The sequence below is a fragment of the Gymnodraco acuticeps genome, unplaced genomic scaffold, assembly GCF_902827175.1.
Source record: "Gymnodraco acuticeps unplaced genomic scaffold, fGymAcu1.1, whole genome shotgun sequence".
NCBI lineage: Eukaryota > Metazoa > Chordata > Actinopteri > Perciformes > Bathydraconidae > Gymnodraco > Gymnodraco acuticeps.
The window spans coordinates 596,062-612,905 of NW_022991642.1; the positions used below are offsets into that span (position 1 = coordinate 596,062).

At 43.6% G+C, this 16,844-nt stretch overlaps 1 pseudogene; it reads left to right on the forward strand.

The window, feature by feature from the left end:
• The window catches only part of LOC117534283, an 865,641-nt pseudogene that overhangs the window by 27,649 nt on the left and 821,148 nt on the right, over positions 1-16,844 (forward strand).

Genomic DNA, 16,844 nt, shown 5'->3' on the forward strand with positions numbered 1-16,844 from the left:
CTGCCTCTGACTCCCAAAATCGGGTAGGTGTGTCAGGGCCTTAAGAGCTACCAGAAAGGCACTGTTTACCTTTCTGAGGGAAACTGGGAGAGGAACAATTATGTAACATTAGGTCATAATAGATCATAGATTGTGGTTTTGTTTTGTTTTATTTATCTTTTTTGTTTATTTATTTATTTTTGATTAGATCATAGATACGTCCAGGAGATAAGAGATGGAATGATATGATGATTCACACTGATGTAGAGTAGGTGGCGGTATGCACCTTAAAGTTGTTTGCAATCCGCCAACAAACTGAGAGAAGAAGAAGAAGAAGTAGGAGGAGCTTCGCCGGAAGTTAAGTTCCCGGCTCTTTCTAACCTGGATCCATGTGGCTTGGCGTGTCGTCGCTAAGGTTCTCTCTCTCTGTGTTCCTGCGAAAGTGTGTGTGAGCTCCAGCACTACTGATCCATCATCTGTGTGTCTGGATAAACCTCCGAATGGACTCGGTGCTCTTTTTTCTGGAGCGTTTACCTCGGACTATAGGAGCTAGCTTAGCATGCTAGCTGGAAACACGTTAGCAACACTAGTCAGTTTGAGAGTTTGATGTAGAGAGAAACGGTGTGTTTAACGGAGTTTGCAGGAAAAGGTGATCTAGTAAACATGAGTAAAGTCCAAATGCTGCTGTCGTTGAAGAAGCAGCGACTCACTGCTGCTGCTGACGAGATATTTGCTCTGTTTGAAAAAACGATAGCAGAGCTCGAGGAGGAGCTGTCTCTTTCCAAAGAGGAGAACGAGAGACTCCAGAAACTACTGGACGCTGTTTTACAGCCTCTGCTTCGGATACACAGAGCAGGTATGTTCCCTTTACTCTTCAGTAACACTTTATTATCACATTAATAACACTTTAGACTCTTTCATAGCACTTTAGACCAGGGTTTGAGTTATAAACTGAGCTATATGGGGGTCTATATGTGCGTGTGCACACACACGCACACATACACACACAAGGCCGGACTGTGACAATAAGTCAGGCCGGTTATTATACACTTCTTTTGTGCCATTTTGTTGGATTTATTCGTGAATATTTACAGCGTTGCTGCCCATAGTGATAGCCCTATAGTTTAAATCTACTACACACAAATAAATATATGGACATGGGTTACTATTTAAACATTTTTTTAAATGTATTTAGGAACCTGTCCATGTGATTTTAAGTGGGGGTCGACCTCAAATCCTCTAGGGGGGGTCCGGGGGCATGCTCCCCCAGTAAGATTTGTTTTTTTGATTTTGGAGTTAAATACATCAATCTGGTGCAGATTGATGTAAACACCTATATGAACAGAACTGTATACATTTCAAAAATCATAAGAACATGGCCATAACCAATAACATACCATATCCAATATTAAAAATAATCGAAACTTGTTTATTTATTTACACTGAACAAAAATATAAATGCAACACTTTTGTTTTTGCTCCCATTTTTCATGAGATGAACTCAAAGATCTAAAACATTTTTTATATACACAAAATAACCAAATTTCTCTCAAATATTGTTCACAAATCTGAAAAAATCTGTGATAGTGAGCACTTCTCCTTTGCAGAGATAATCCATCCCACCTCACAGGTGTGGCATATCAAGATGCTGATTAGACAGCATGATTATTGCACAGGTGTGCCTTAGGCTGGCCACAATAAAAGGCCACTCTAAAATGTTCAGTTCTATCACACAGCACAATGCCACAGATGTCGCAAGTTTTGAGGGAGCGTGCAATTGGCATGCTGACAGCAGGAATGTCCACCAGAGCTGTTGCCCGTGAATTGAATGTTAATTTCTCTACCATAAGCCGTCTCCAAAGGCGTTTCAGAGGATTTGGCAGTACATCCAACCGGCCTTTTATTGTGGCCAGCCTAAGGCACACCTGTGCAATAATCATGCTGTATAATCAGCATCTTGATATGCCACACCTGTGAGGTGGGATGGATTATCTCGGCAAAGGAGAAGTGCTCACTATCACAGATTTTTTTCAGATTTTTTAACAATATTTGAGAGAAATGGTTATTTTGTGTATATAGAAAATGTTTTAGATCTTTGAGTTCATCTCATGAAAAATGGGAGCAAAAACAAAAGTTGCTCCCCAACACATTTCTTATGCTATCTACATACATCTTATAAGAGTATAATACATATGTATAATATCAGTTAAAATAAGTGCTTAAACATACAGTAGTTTACAATGCAGGAGAGCAATATATTAGTACTTTGTCAGGCTTAATATGTATACCCCCAAAGCTTTTTTCTTATTCAAAATAAGACCTTAAAGGTGGGGTAGGCAATTTTGGAGAAACCCGCTCGAGTGCGCTAGCATTTGAAAAAATCTGCCACTTCCTTACAGAGCCCCTCCTCCAACACACACGAACGCGCACATGACCAATGAGGGCACGAGATAAGTTTGTGCACAGGTGGAAGGCTGACAGGCAGGTAGGCCATCCAGTTACTTTAGCCGGGCCGGCTCAGATGATTGGTCGAGCTTTTTACAGTACTACGGCTTCCACAGATGACATTTTTTAATGAATTTTTTGTCAAAGCACCGAAGATATTCATTGCTATCGGGATGTTAAGAGCATTACATGGAATATAACAAAGTGTATCTCGAGCCGGTTTCTCAAACTTACCTACCCCACCTTTAAGTAATTAAAACATTAATATAAATGTATATAAAATCTCATCAATCAATTATTTTCAACATGTATTTATAATAGGGCTGTCAGTCGATTAAAATATGTAATCGCATGATTGTCCATAGTTAATCGCAAATTAATCGGACATTTTTGATCTGTTCTAAATGTACCTTAGAGGAATATTTTTCAAGTTTTTAATTCTCATATCAACATATGAGTGACAAATATGCTTTATGCAAATGTTTCTTATCATTTGAACAATAACAAATATTCTCATGAATATTAAACACAACAACCTCTGAACATTACAAATATTTGCCTCAATTCAACCTGGAACCTCTCTCATGCAATAATACAATGGTGTGTGTGTGTTCGAGCTATGTGCAACTCAAGGCATATTCTCGAACGGGAGCTGCCTGGACGCTGCAATCATGTTGCACGCACTATCCGTGCTGTGTGTGCTGACTTTTCGTACAATGTCCCACTGTCTGGCTACCTGCATAAAGTCAAGTGCTCGGCGCATTTGTCGGCGAAATGTTGCTCCTCTGTTTTCTTTTAAACAGCTCCTTATATCCGTTAGTGCTAGCACCAGATGCTAACAACAATACACGTAAGGTCTCTCTCTCTCGCTCGCACCACACTTTAAAACTCGAGGACAAAAAATACATATGCGTTAATCGCGTTAAAATAATTAGTGGTGTTAACTTTTTTTTGCGTTAACTTGACAGCCCTAATTTATAATATATTCTGTATATATACACAGAATATATATTTTGAGAGATGTACACTAATATTAGACGCAGTCAAAAGTTTGGACATATGTTCTTATTCAAAGTTATTTATTTAAATTGTTTCTACTTTATAGATGTATACTGAAGACATCAAAACTGTAAAAGAACACATGGAATGATCTAGTAAACAAAAAAGTGTTAAAAAATCTAGAATATGATTTATATTTTGCTGGCTACTGCAGAATGCTGTGGTAGCCATGCTGGTTAAGGGTGCCTTGAATTCTGAATAAATCACCAACAGTGACACCAGCAAAGCCCCCCCACCCTCTCACCTCCTCCTCCATGCTTCACAGTGGGAACCACTCATGCAAACCACCCGCTCACCTTCTCTGCATCTCACAAAGACACAGAGGTTGGAACCAACAATCTCTAATTTGGACCGATCAGACCAAAGTACAGATTTTCACTGTCTAATGTCCAATCCTTGTGTTTCTTGGCCCAAAGAATTCTCTTCTTCTTCTTGTTCATCCTCAGTAGTGGATCTTTGCAGCAATTGGACCATGAAGGCCTGATTCACGCATTCTCCTCTGAACAGTGGATGTTGAGATTGTCTGCTCCTTGAGCTCTGTGATCATTTATGTGGGCTCTAATCTGAGGTGCTTTCATTTGCGGTTTCTGAGGCTGAGGCTCTGATGTATTTATCTCCTCTGCAGCAGAGGTAACTCTTGCTCTTCCTTTCCCGGGTGGGTCCTCATGATAGCCAGTTTCATCATAGCGTTCGATGGTTTTTGCGACTGCACATGAGGATACATTCAAAGTTCTTGACATTTTCCGGATCGACTGGCCTTCATTTCTTGTAATGATGGACGGTCGTTTCTCTTTGAGTTGAGTGGTTCTTGCCATAATATGGATTACAACAGTAGTCAAATAGGGCTTTCCTCTGTGCACTAACCCTACCTCTGCACAATAATAATAATAATAATAAATGATATTTATATAGCGCCTTTCAAGGGACCCAAGGTCGCTGTACATGGTGGACAAACAAAACAAACAGACAATCAACGGGCAAACCAAATAAATAAATAAAGGAAGCCAGAGGACCAGAAAAGGGCTAGGGGCCGAAGGCCAGGGTGAACAGGTGTGTTTTTAGTGATCATTTGAAGATGTCCAGGGAGGCAGCATTACGGATCTCGGCAGGAAGTGCATTCCAGAGGGTGGGGGCCGCAACACTGAATGCCCTGTCACCAACAGTTCGGAGGCGAGAGCGGGGGATGGAGAGCAGGCCCGTGTCTGAGGACCGCAGACTCCGAGAAGGGGTGTAGGGATGGAGGAGGTCCGATAAGTACTGGGGGGCGAGGGTATGGAGGGACTTGTACGTGAGGATGAGTGTTTTGTATTGAATCCGGGACTTGACCGGCAGCCAATGTAGGTGGATGAGGGTGGGGGTGATATGGTGCCATGCCTTGGTGTGGGTGAGAAGCCTGGCGGCAGAGTTCTGGACATATTGGAGCTAGGGCTGGGCGATTTAGCCTAAAAATAAAATTGCGATTTTTTTTTTTTTTTTTTTTTTTTTTTTTTTTTTTTTTTTTTTTTTTTTTTTTTTTTTTTTCTTCTAACTAATGGACAATTTTCGATTTAAACCTCGTTTTTTTCTAAACAAACCAGACCAAGGCAACATTTAAATACGTATTTTCTTTATTAACACAATACAAATAAATGAGATTACCAAGTAGTCTAGGCCTATGTGAACAAATCAGTTGTTCAAGAATAAAAATAATAAAATAAAAACAGCACCACGGCACTTGGCTGTCATTAATGTGCTTTGATTTTTTTTAAATCAAACTGAAAAAAAAATCTCTTTTAGGCCATCCCTGAAAAAACTTGTAAAATGAAATACAACAAATAATAAATAATGATAATGAAATGAATAATAAAAAAATACCCTCAAACAAAATAACATCCCTTTAACTTTCTAGGAAGTTGTCTACAGGTTTTTCGCGAGGAAGACCAGCCTGTCTACTAGAGATGTTAAGATTCACCGATTCGCATCGGTGCACCGGCATAAACGTTCAAGATGCGAGTGCACCGGTTGAAAGAGTGCACATCGGCTACAGTTTGGGTTGAACCGGGTTGAACTCGCGATGCATCGATTGCGTAGCGTCTTTGCATCGGTAAAAAACCGATTCATTCATATAAAATCCCCTCATCTTGTCAACGCTCAGCAGAGACGATCTTTGATATTTGCTTCGCCACTACGGAGGCCGAGAGTCTCAGTTATCAACACACACGGAAGTCGAGGAGAAAGAGAAACACAGCGCACCGAAAAATACCTACAAATCAAACGTTTGGTAACACTTCGGATTGTTCAAGAAAGACGGTGTAATAGTCCTTTATGCTAGGCTATGTAGTTGACCGTAGGTCATGGAGAGTAATAAGGTATCCGTAGACTTTTGTATGAGGTATCTTTATTACTTAACAGGTCTACAGCCATGATACATAGATCCGTCCTAGATGCGGGCTTGCATACACACAGTATCACTCCGCAGCCGCACCCCATCAGTAACGTCCTGATGGTATATGTGCGCGGCACTATATACTACAGACGGTCAACTTGAAAAATCGCTCGCAAATTGTTAACGATGCCGAGCCGATTTAAAGTACGAGGAACTTAGCGACGCACATAAAGAGTCGACATGGGGTCTGCGGCTGAAAAGAGAAACCTCAAAGTTAGACATATGAGTTAAATCACTCAGTGAGGTGTTCTGTCAGAGAGAGTGGTGTTTAGTTTGACGGCCTGTGACGGCCAATAATAATTTAAATGTATTCCTCACTGTAAGCAGTTATGAAATACCTGTTTGTGAAAGGTTATTTGTATTATTTATTGTTCATATAGAACCCACCGCTTTCTGCTCACTGGTGAGTTAGCCTATGAATGAGTGTTAAGCACATCAGGCTGGCAGCTGGATGGGCATTGCTCTATGGTAGCTGTTATTTGCACATTGTTAATCATGAGCAATGCATCCTTACATTGTTTAACTGTGAGGTGTTATACAATTGTACTCTGGAGAGCTTTTAAAGGTAAAAAAATAAACGGCATGATGGGATGTGCAGTACCAAATATGTAAAGCACTTTTTTGTTAATGTATGATTTGCTGCATATAAGGAATAAAACAAAAATCCTCTGTCGTACCAAATTGAAGTATCATTATTTTTGCATCGTGTTGAATCGCATCGTATCGCACCAAATCGCATAATGTTGAATCAAATCGTATCGAACTGTATCGCAACAGGGGTGAATCGTATCGTATCGCATCGCCTGGTGTTTCAAATGTATCGTTAATGTATCGTATCGTGGCAACGTATCGAGATGCGCATCGCATCGGCCTCAGTGATGGAGATGCACATCCCTACTGTCTACTGCCTCTGGCTTGAGGCATGCTCTTTGGCATGTTACAATGTTACCCCCCGTACTGAAAACCCTCTCCGAAGGGTGGCAGGAATGGAGAGATATTTCTTGGCCAGATTACTCAGTCTTGGGAAGTTAGCTTCATGTAGCTTCCACCACTGCAGTGGGTCTGTATCAGGGTCTGTCTCAGACGACAACAAATAGGATGACAGCTCAGCTTCAATTTTGTCCTGCTCTGACTGGGAGGTAGACGACACTGTCAGTAGTGATGTGTGGGTCGCGAACGAGCCGGCTCAAAGAGCCGGCTCTTTTAAGTGAACGACGGGAGCCGGCTCTCGCCTGCGAACGAGCCGTGTTTTTGTTTTTTTGCGGAGGGATCTAGATCGGCATGAAGGCACATTATGCAATGTGCACATTATCCCGCTTATTACACATGGCCACATTCTCAACAAAGTAACGACATGACTCCTAATATTAATTGAAATGCTTTTATGGATTTAGAAAATGATTTTATTGACTTAAAAAATAGTTGTATGTATTGATTTAAATTGACATGCATCCGCTAAGAAAAGTAGTCCGTTGTTACTGTTTGAACTAACGTAGCAACCGCAGGAACTGCTTCGATAGTGTTTTTGAGGAGCTTTTTGATTACAGATTTGAAAACATCGTTGCTTGCTTTAAAAGTAGCACACTTCATGATGTCAGACCTTGGGAAGTATCTAGATATCCCTGCCCTAATGCCAAAGTAACTGCCAACTGAATATGTGTCGCCGTTTGATGTCTATGTCTGGACCGCTGCGTAAAAAGGAGGGTTTCTGCCCCATTACTTCTCTTCTTACTTCTATAAGAATAAAACACGGAGGACGGAGATCTCTTTTCCTCCCCCTCTACAGACCGCCCAGCAGCTGATCTCAGAGCACGCTCCCCTCTCCTGCAGGGGGGCGTGGTCAGCTGCAGCTCACATAATCAGCCCCCTGCAAAAACAGCGCTGGAAAAAGCAAATGGAGCGACGAAATGGGCATGGCTAAAATGCAAGATATTTTTGGTATTTTGAAGAGAAAAAAAAATGTATATACTTTATATAGGCCGATACAGTAGCCCCTTTTTTAAAAATAGTTTGTATAGGTGTTGCTATCTGTTTTGTGTAGCGTGGTTCTACAAGCAAGTCAATGCATTCATTGGGTGGTATCAGAGATTTACACGGGTCTGTAAATGCAATGAAAACAATTGGCCACAGCAAATCATTTATATTAAACTTTATTTACTTTATTTACTCTTGAATACTTCAGTACAAAGGATGTATTGAATAATTTAAGTGATATATGTGTACACAGAGCTGCAGATCGGGTAGTCACAGGCAATGGGGCTGAGTTTTGTGTGCGTTCTGGAAAGTGAGAGAGTAAGCTACTACGGAGTCCCTTAAAGCAAAAACAAATCTGCGGAGTCTAGAAATGTTTTTAACTCACGATTTTTCGGTTCAGCCATTTCACAAACCGTAGGAAAGTAAAAATGCAAATTAATCGTTAAAACCGAAAAAATCGCCCAGCCCTAATTGGAGCCTATCCAGGGTTTTGATGGGAACCCCGGACAGGACTCCATTGCAATATTCCAGACGGGATGTAATGAAGGCGTGTACCAGGGTTTCTGTCACAGAATCAGAGAGAGAAGGCCGGATTCTGGCAATGTTTTTTAGGTGGTAGAAGGTGGATTTGGTGACAGCTTTGACATGCACCTGGAAAGAGAGGGTGGTGTCCAGGATGACTCCCAGGTTGCGGACTTCAGTGGACGGGGAGATAGAGCAGCCGTCAATGGAGAGAAGCAGGTCTCCAACCTTCTGGAGCTGCGTCTTGGGAGCCACAATCATGAGCTCTGTTTTTATTGCTGTTGATTTTGAGCAGGTTTGATGACATCCAGTTTTTTATGTCCTGTAGGCAGTTGAGGGGGGAGCTGAGTGGACAGTTTAGTGGAGAGATAGAGCTGTGTGGCATCAGCATAAGAGTGAAAGCTGAGACCATGTTGGCGGATGATTTGACCAAGTGGGAGCATGTAGATATTGAATAGGAGGGGTCCAAGCACAGAGCCTTGAGGTACACCTTGGTTGACTGGGGCGGGAGGGGAGCTGCAGTCACTGATGGTGACAAAGTTTTTCCTGTTAGACAGGTAGGACTCGAACCAGGCAAGAGCTGTGTCACTGAGGCCAAGGTAGTCAGACAGGTGGCTGAGGAGGATGGAATGGGATATGGTATCGAAGGCTGCTGAGAGGTCCAGGAGGATGAGAATGCTGATGAGGCCAGAATCAGATGCGATGAGGAGGTCGTTTGTGATTTTGATGAGGGCAGTCTCAGTACTGTGATATGGTCTGAAGCCAGACTGGAGGGGTTCGTAGAGCTCATGCAGTGACATGTGGTGTTGCAGTTGTGCGGCAACTGCTCTTTCCAGGATCTTGCTCACGAATGGGAGGTTTGAGATCGGTCGGTGGTTGTTGAGGTCCTCCGGGTCCAAGCCAGGCTTCTTCAGGATTGGAGAGACTGAGGCAGTTTTGAGGCAGGGTGGGACTGTGCCAGAAGACAGGGACAAGTTCACAATGTCAACAATGATGTGGCAGATGGTGGATAGAGCTGCCTTGACCAAGGCTGTGGGCATGAGGTCAAGAGAGCAGGTCGATGTCTTGGCCTTAGTAACCAGCTTGGTAATTTGGATGACATCCACTGGGGAGAAGGTGGAGAGGCAACACCTAGGTGGACGAGTAATACCTTGTAGCTGGGGTGCGGTTGAAGTAGGTGGGGGGGGCCAGGCACCAGAAGCTGCTGGTGGATGGAATCAACTTTTGCCTGGAAGAAATCCAGAAACTTCGAGCAGAGATCAAGAGCACCTGGGGGATGGGGGGGGGGGTCAAGGGGGCGGAGAAGCCGGTTTATGGTTGAGAACAGCATTCTCGGTTGGGATTGTTGGATGCCAATGAGGGTGGAGTAGTAGGAAGACCTAGCCAGGGAGAGGGCTTCTTTGTAGACCTTTACATGGTCCTGGTATGCTTTGCGGTGGACGGCGAGGTCAGTTCTTGTTTTGAGTCTCTCTAGCCGACGACCAGAAGCCTTCAGGGCGCGGAGTTCAGTGGTGAACCAAGGGGCCGAACGGGTGAAGGAGACAGTCCGGGTTTTGAGGGGGGCTAGAGAGTCAAGGCTGAGGGATAGAGCTGAGTTGTAGCGAGCAACCAGGCCATCCACAGTGGTGGTAAGGGGAATGGAGGCTAGGTGCGCTGCTATCATGCTGGTCAGGGCTGGTGCACTCAGTGATTTTGTGTTTCTGAATGTGATGGTGTGTTTTGCACGCTGAGTGGGCAGGGGGACAGGAACAGTAAAGAGTATGGCAAGATGGTCCGCAACAGCTAGGTCTAGGCACTGGAGATGGGAGGGAGGGGTGCCTATAGAGCACACTAGGTCCAGCGTGTGACCTTTGGTGTGGGTGGGACCTTGGACGTGCTGTGTGATGTTGAAGCAGTCGAGTAGTGTGAGAAATTCAGAGGCAAAGGTGCATGTACTAGAGTCGACATGGATGTTAAAGTCACCAAGCAGTAATGTGGATGGAGACCTGGAGCAGACACAGGTGAGCAGCTCAGCGAACTCAGACATGAAGATGGCGGAGGCTTTGGGGGGGCGGTATATGAGGACAACCTGTAGCTGTGATGAACCAGCCAGAGAAAAGGCGATACACTCAAAAGAGGTTGTATTTACCACAGCTAGTTGTTTTATCGGGATTTCTGCTCTGTGGATAACAGCCAGCCCACCACCCCGACCCAGGGAGCGGGGCTTCTGTAGGTAAATATAGCCTGGGGGTGTGGCTTGGTTTAAGGTGAAAAAGTCTTCTTTTTTTTGCCAGGTCTCCGTTAGGCAAACAAAGTCTGTTTTCCTATCAGTGATTATGTCCTGAATGAGTGGTGCTTTATTATTGAGGGAGCAGGTATTCAGCAGCATGAATGTGGGGGCGTTGCTACTGGATGCTGGTGGTGTGAGCAGAATGACACGGTCGACACAAATCAGGGCCTTCAGATTGCCAATGCACGTGCAAGGTTTGTTGTGATGACGTAGCGAGGCAGGGACGGTGCGCGCGCAGGACCAGCTGGAGAGAGGCTCCGACCCAGCGATAACAAACCTACGCCGAGAGCCTCTATGGATGTACTGAGGTCTGCTACGTAACAGCCCAAGCTTGTTGATGACTGCTAAGCGTAGAGATTGCCTAATACAACTATTGAGAGTAACCAGTTGTGCGGTGGAGTATTTCAGCATCATAGAGCCGGTGGTATGGTAGCACGATGCTATGTTAGCTGAGAGCCAACTGGGAGAGGGTGGTCCCAACCAAGCGGCTAGCCACTCCGGGATGGATTTGAATGTGTCGTGGAACAGAACTCTCAGCATGGACAGCACCGAGGGGGTGAGACGGGTGAAGACGGGTGAAGACGGGTGAGGACGGGTGATCCAGATATGTTCTGAGGAGGGTAGCCGAAGCCCCAGCTGTTGAGATGGAGCGGAGCTAACCGCACCGGCGGGCAGCAGTGGGTTTGTCGAGCTCTCAGTGGTGATGTTGGCACAGGGTAGAGTCGGCAATGAGTGATCGAAAGTCGGCGACGGGTAGTCCAGAGTCGGGGCACGCAGGGAAGGCAGGACAGAGCAATCTGTCGGAGATGACAGGAAAGCAAAGAACACCTAGCCTGGAGCAGCTGCTACAGCTAGCTACAGGAGCTGGTATAGCAGCTGCTGCGTACAGGTAAAAGATCAGAGGAATTGGGTGTAAAGACGTGTTCACATAAAACGTGAAGTATGAGATACACGGCTGAGTAAGAGGCCGACAGTTAGAGCTGTGCAAAAGAACGACAAACAAACAAAAACACTACTAGGTGTAGCCGGAGAAGCGGCGAACAGTCTACGCCAGCTTCCTCTCACGACCACGAGAAAACACAACTGATGGTCTCAAACACATTAAGAAGTCAAGTAATTCTACACATTGACTCTTGACAAGGCTCACATGTTAATTGAAAACCATTCCAGGTGACAACCTCATGAAGCTGACTGAGAGAAGCCGAGAGTGTGCAAAGCTGTCATCAAGGCAAAAGGGGGCTACTTTGAAGAATCTAAAAATAAAAATCATATTCTGAACACTTTTTTTTTTTTAAACTAGATAATTCCATATGTGTTCCTACATAGTTTTGATGTCTTCAGTATACATCTACAAAGTAGAAACAAATTAAAATAAACAAAAAACATTGGATGAGAAGGTGTGTCCAAACTTTTGACTGGTACTGTATGTACAAAAAACACCTATTTTAATATTTAGCAGGTTCCCTTATCTATAATCATTTATACAAGCGCAACTTTGAACATGTATAGCAGCAAATTGATTTGAAAGTGATTAGATTTTTTAAATGCTAACACTTAACAGTTTTTTTCTGACTGTTTCCTGTTACCTTCAGACGTCCAGGAGCTGGTGGTGGTTATAAAAGAGGTTTTCCCTGACCAGCAGGAGTTGAGCACCAGTCTGGACCAGGAGGACCCAGATCCCCCCCCACACATTAAGCAGGAACAGGAGGAACTCAGGATCAGTCAGGAGGGAGAGCAGCTTCAGGAGCTGGAGGAGGCTGATATCACCAAGTCCACTTTCACTCCTGACCCTGTGAAGAGTGAAGATGATAAAGAGAAACCTCAGTCCTCACAGCCTCATCAAAGACAAACTGAACACATGGAAACAGAAGCTGATGGAGATGACTGTCGAGGACCAGAACCAGCCAGGAACTCAGATCCAGAGAGCAGTTTACAACCAAAGACTGAGGACGACACTGGAGACTCTTCTGAACCTGACACTGGAGACTCTTCTGAACCTGACACTGGAGACTCTTCTGAACCTGACACTGGAGACTCTTCTGAACCTGACACTGGAGACTCTTCTGAACCTGACACTGGAGACTCTTCTGAACCTGACACTGGAGACTCTTCTGAACCTGACACTGAAGACAGTGCTGATTGGAAGGAGACCAGAGAACCTGCGTCAGGCTCACAATCACTAAAGAATGGAAAAGAATCTGTCAGTGATTCAAGCCATAGTGCTGTAAAGAAACAATTTGGCTGCTCAGTTTGTAAGAAATATTTTTCACAGAGTGGACATTTAAAGGAACACATGAGAATCCACACAGGAGAGAAACCATTTAGCTGCTCAGTCTGTAAGAAAGCTTTTTCACGGAATATACATTTAAAGGAACACATGAGAGTCCACACAGGAGAGAAACCATTTAGCTGCTCAGTCTGTAAGAAAGCTTTTTCACAGAATATCAATTTAAAGACACACATGAGGATCCACACAGGAGAGAAACCCTTTAGCTGCTTAGTTTGTACCAAATCGTTTGCATTGAGTGAACATTTAAAACAACACTTGCAAATCCACACAGGAGAGAAACCATTCAAATGCTCAGTCTGTAGCAAAGCTTTTTCACGGAGTGAACATTTAAAGGCACACATGAGAGTCCACACAGGAGAGGAAATATACAGCTGCAATGTTTGTGACAAAAGATTTAAATGGCATAGTGATTTCAAAAGACACAAGTGTGTTGGTCGTCAGTCCTCACAGCTGAATGAAATTCAAACTGAGGATAATGGAGAGGCAGCGCCTCCAATCAGCAGCTCAGCTGAACACATGGAAACAGAAGCTAATGGAGAGGACAATGAATAAGTCTTATGACAGTTCACACATGAGAAAAATCTGTCTAACTGGATTAAAGGGACCATGTCATGGCCATTTCTACTGATCATATTTCCATTCCTGATGTCTACTAGAATACATTTAAATTGTGCAATTTTCAAAACACACATTGGTTTCTCATACAGCATCTCTGTATAGTATGTGTATTCACTCTCTGTCCTAAACGGCTTGTTGGAGCTCCTGCCCCCCCCTCCCTGTGAGCCCAGTGTGCTCTGATTGGTCGGGACGTTGCGAGGCTCGTTGCTGCGAGGAGCGGACAGGCTTCCGGGTCGTCGACACACAGAGAAATAGCGAAACTCATCCTGAGCACACACAAACCCTCACAGCCGAAGTGAAAACAATAAGTGTGGCTTGATATTGAGTAAGAAAAAGGTTTATAACCAGGGGTGCACATAACTTTTTCAGTGAGGTATACTCAGATGAGTACCTGGAGTCAGTGTTTGGTACTTCAACTTCTGGATCCACTCAAAGTTATTAGATGAAGCCCTCTGTATCGCGAACGTTAACGGGTGGTGCAAGTGGAGTACTTCACAGGAAAGTCGATGGGGTTGGGGGGGGTGCTAGTGGAGTACTTCGTGACCACAGAGCGTGAACGTTGTGATCAGCTGTTTTAGCACAGTTCTCCAGTGAAGGGGGTGAGTCTCCCTCCGCAGCAGGTTGGCGTATTTTTGGCACAATTTCGTTGTACAGACCGACGTTAACAGCAGCCCTGTCTGTGCACACAGAGACCGAATTTATCCGCCTTCTGGAAAAGCTTCACAAGTACCTCGGTACGCAAATGCGCTTAGTGACACAAGTGACGGTACGCATTTCAGATTATTGCCGCACCTGCGTACCAGTTATTTGCACCCCTGTTTATAACGCTGTGAGAATGGGTCTGCGGAGAGCATTTCTCTGCGGTGTGTGAGATGCTCCGCGGATTGCTCCATTTGGGCCAATCCGGTCATTTGTTGTTGATTTGGGTATTCACACGTTACAGAACCCAGGAAGCAAACAATGGACAATGAGAAATCTCCAAGAGACGTTCTGGGGCAGCATAGACAGGTCTTTTCTGTGTTAGAGTTTTACTCGCTACAGGGTGTACTTTGATGGTTTTTGACTGTAGACCATTTACATGCATAAAAACCTTCATAACACACAAGGGGACGGGTAATAACCGGAAAAGCATGACATGAGACCTTTAACATTGTCGCACAACATTCATATAAGACGTAAATGAACATAAGTGGACAATATGTTTAATGTTTTTGTCATACTGATTTTCTGATTTAAACGTTAACCACTGACTGTTGATGAACCATTTTATTTTGGATTGAGGGCTCCAAGTTTCCATATAGAGATATAGGATTATTTGATGTATTGTTCTTTATTTCTAAATGTTTTGTATCATTGCTATCCTGTTAATGAGCCTTGTTTTACATAAATGTACCTGTTATCTGATTGTTTTTGCTTCTGTAACTGTAAGGGAATACATTTGTCTATTTTGTATCCTGATGACCTAATGCCGTTACATGTAATACGTTACTCCCTAAGCCTGATTTCACCCACTTGCAACCAATTCGATAACAATCACAAATGTTCATTTCTTTGACCCCTTGACTCGACTATTTCTTGTTTAATAATCGTTACATCTCCTCAGGACCAAGTTCCTGTGTCCTGCCTTTCACCTGCTGATCACCCACTGCTCATTTAAGGTGGACTGACCTTTACAATGGACCAGCTAGTCTCAGTGTCTTAGTGTCTTAATCAGAGGTGGCGTTAACCGAATATTTTCCATCTATGACGGATTTTTTTTAACAATGACGGACAAATCTGAAAGCAGTCTGTCATTTTGACAGATAAGAACAAACTCGGAACAGCGCCAACGTTTCCCCGCAGCGAGGCGCCGGTGTTATGCATGCCCTCCAAAAAGGAAATTTTACCGTTTCCAAAGCTAACCGTTCCGTACAAATCATTGAAATGTCTGTGAGTTTTGGCTTTACGCTGTGCACGCTCCCGTGAGGTGCAGCAGCCATGCATAACACGGCGCATGTGAACTGTCTCCCCCCCCCCCCCCCCCCCCCCCATTTTTGCTGCCAATTATTGAGATTGTTTCACAGCATTATCTTACATATTTAGACCTTTTTCTTTATATATAGATTACATAGGATGAACAGCACGATCCAGTCAATCCATGTTCTGCACTGTTATTGTTAGTAAGAAAGCCTCAGTTGTAAATTAACAAGAAAGAAGCTGTGATAGTGTTTGAAGCTTGTTCTCCCCCAGCTCTCCTACGTGATGTCCAGCTGGCGTTACTTCGTCTGCCCGGTGGAGTTCAACAACGACTCCAACCGGTTCCAGGTGGACTGCGAGCCGTAGGAGCTTTTCCAGCTGCAGGACTATGCCCTCGCCCTGCCCTCCGTCCTGGAGTCCTTCACCGGATGGGTAAGACTCTCCTGACCTTCATCTGTCCTTCCTGTTTTCTGGCATCACAAGTCATGTACACATGAATGTAACTATGAAACAATAACATCACTTTATTTATGTTTTTTCAGAAAGGACCCTTTGATATTTATACCAGTGGCAAATGTTCACTTCGTTTGGTGGTTCAAATATAGAAGATTCTCTAATGTTGAGTTCATTTTGTTTTGTTTTCTTAAGGGGAAGAGCCCGGGGTAAAAATGTCCGGATTATGTCCGGATGACTTTTTGTTGATATTGATAAAGAAAGGAAAAGCCGTTTTGGCTTGTGCTTCAAACTTCCAAAAAGGCCAACAACTGGTACAACGTAATATTGCTAAGTTCATCAACAAATAGTCACATATTTCTGGGTTATTTTGGGAACAAACATCTGTATTCAGTGTACATGGGTCCAACTCTGGTTGGATAAAGATAAAGGCTCTTATATGTCACCATAATCATCCAATCACATCAGGTTGTCCATCATGTCTGTGCAGATTCATCCTTTCATTTCTATCCAATCAGAAAATATATCATTTATCCTCGTCAGTGAAAGCCAAATGAAATACCTTACGTGTAAATGTAACCCTGGCTATAGAAATTATGTGTTTATTTGTAAAGGACAAAACAGCAATATGAACAATCATACAGCAGTCAGTGTAGCAGAAATGTGAAGTTAAGTATCTAAATGCTATTCTTAAAAATAAAAGACAGCGTACATTTGTGCTACAGTATTATCTGTGACTGCTCCACGTAATCCTTTTGGAAATAATTTGCCATTTTAAATATCCATTTTATTGGGTTCTGTCCTCAGAAAAAGCGGTATCTTTTTAAACAATTTACTCACTTTTTTGTAACAAC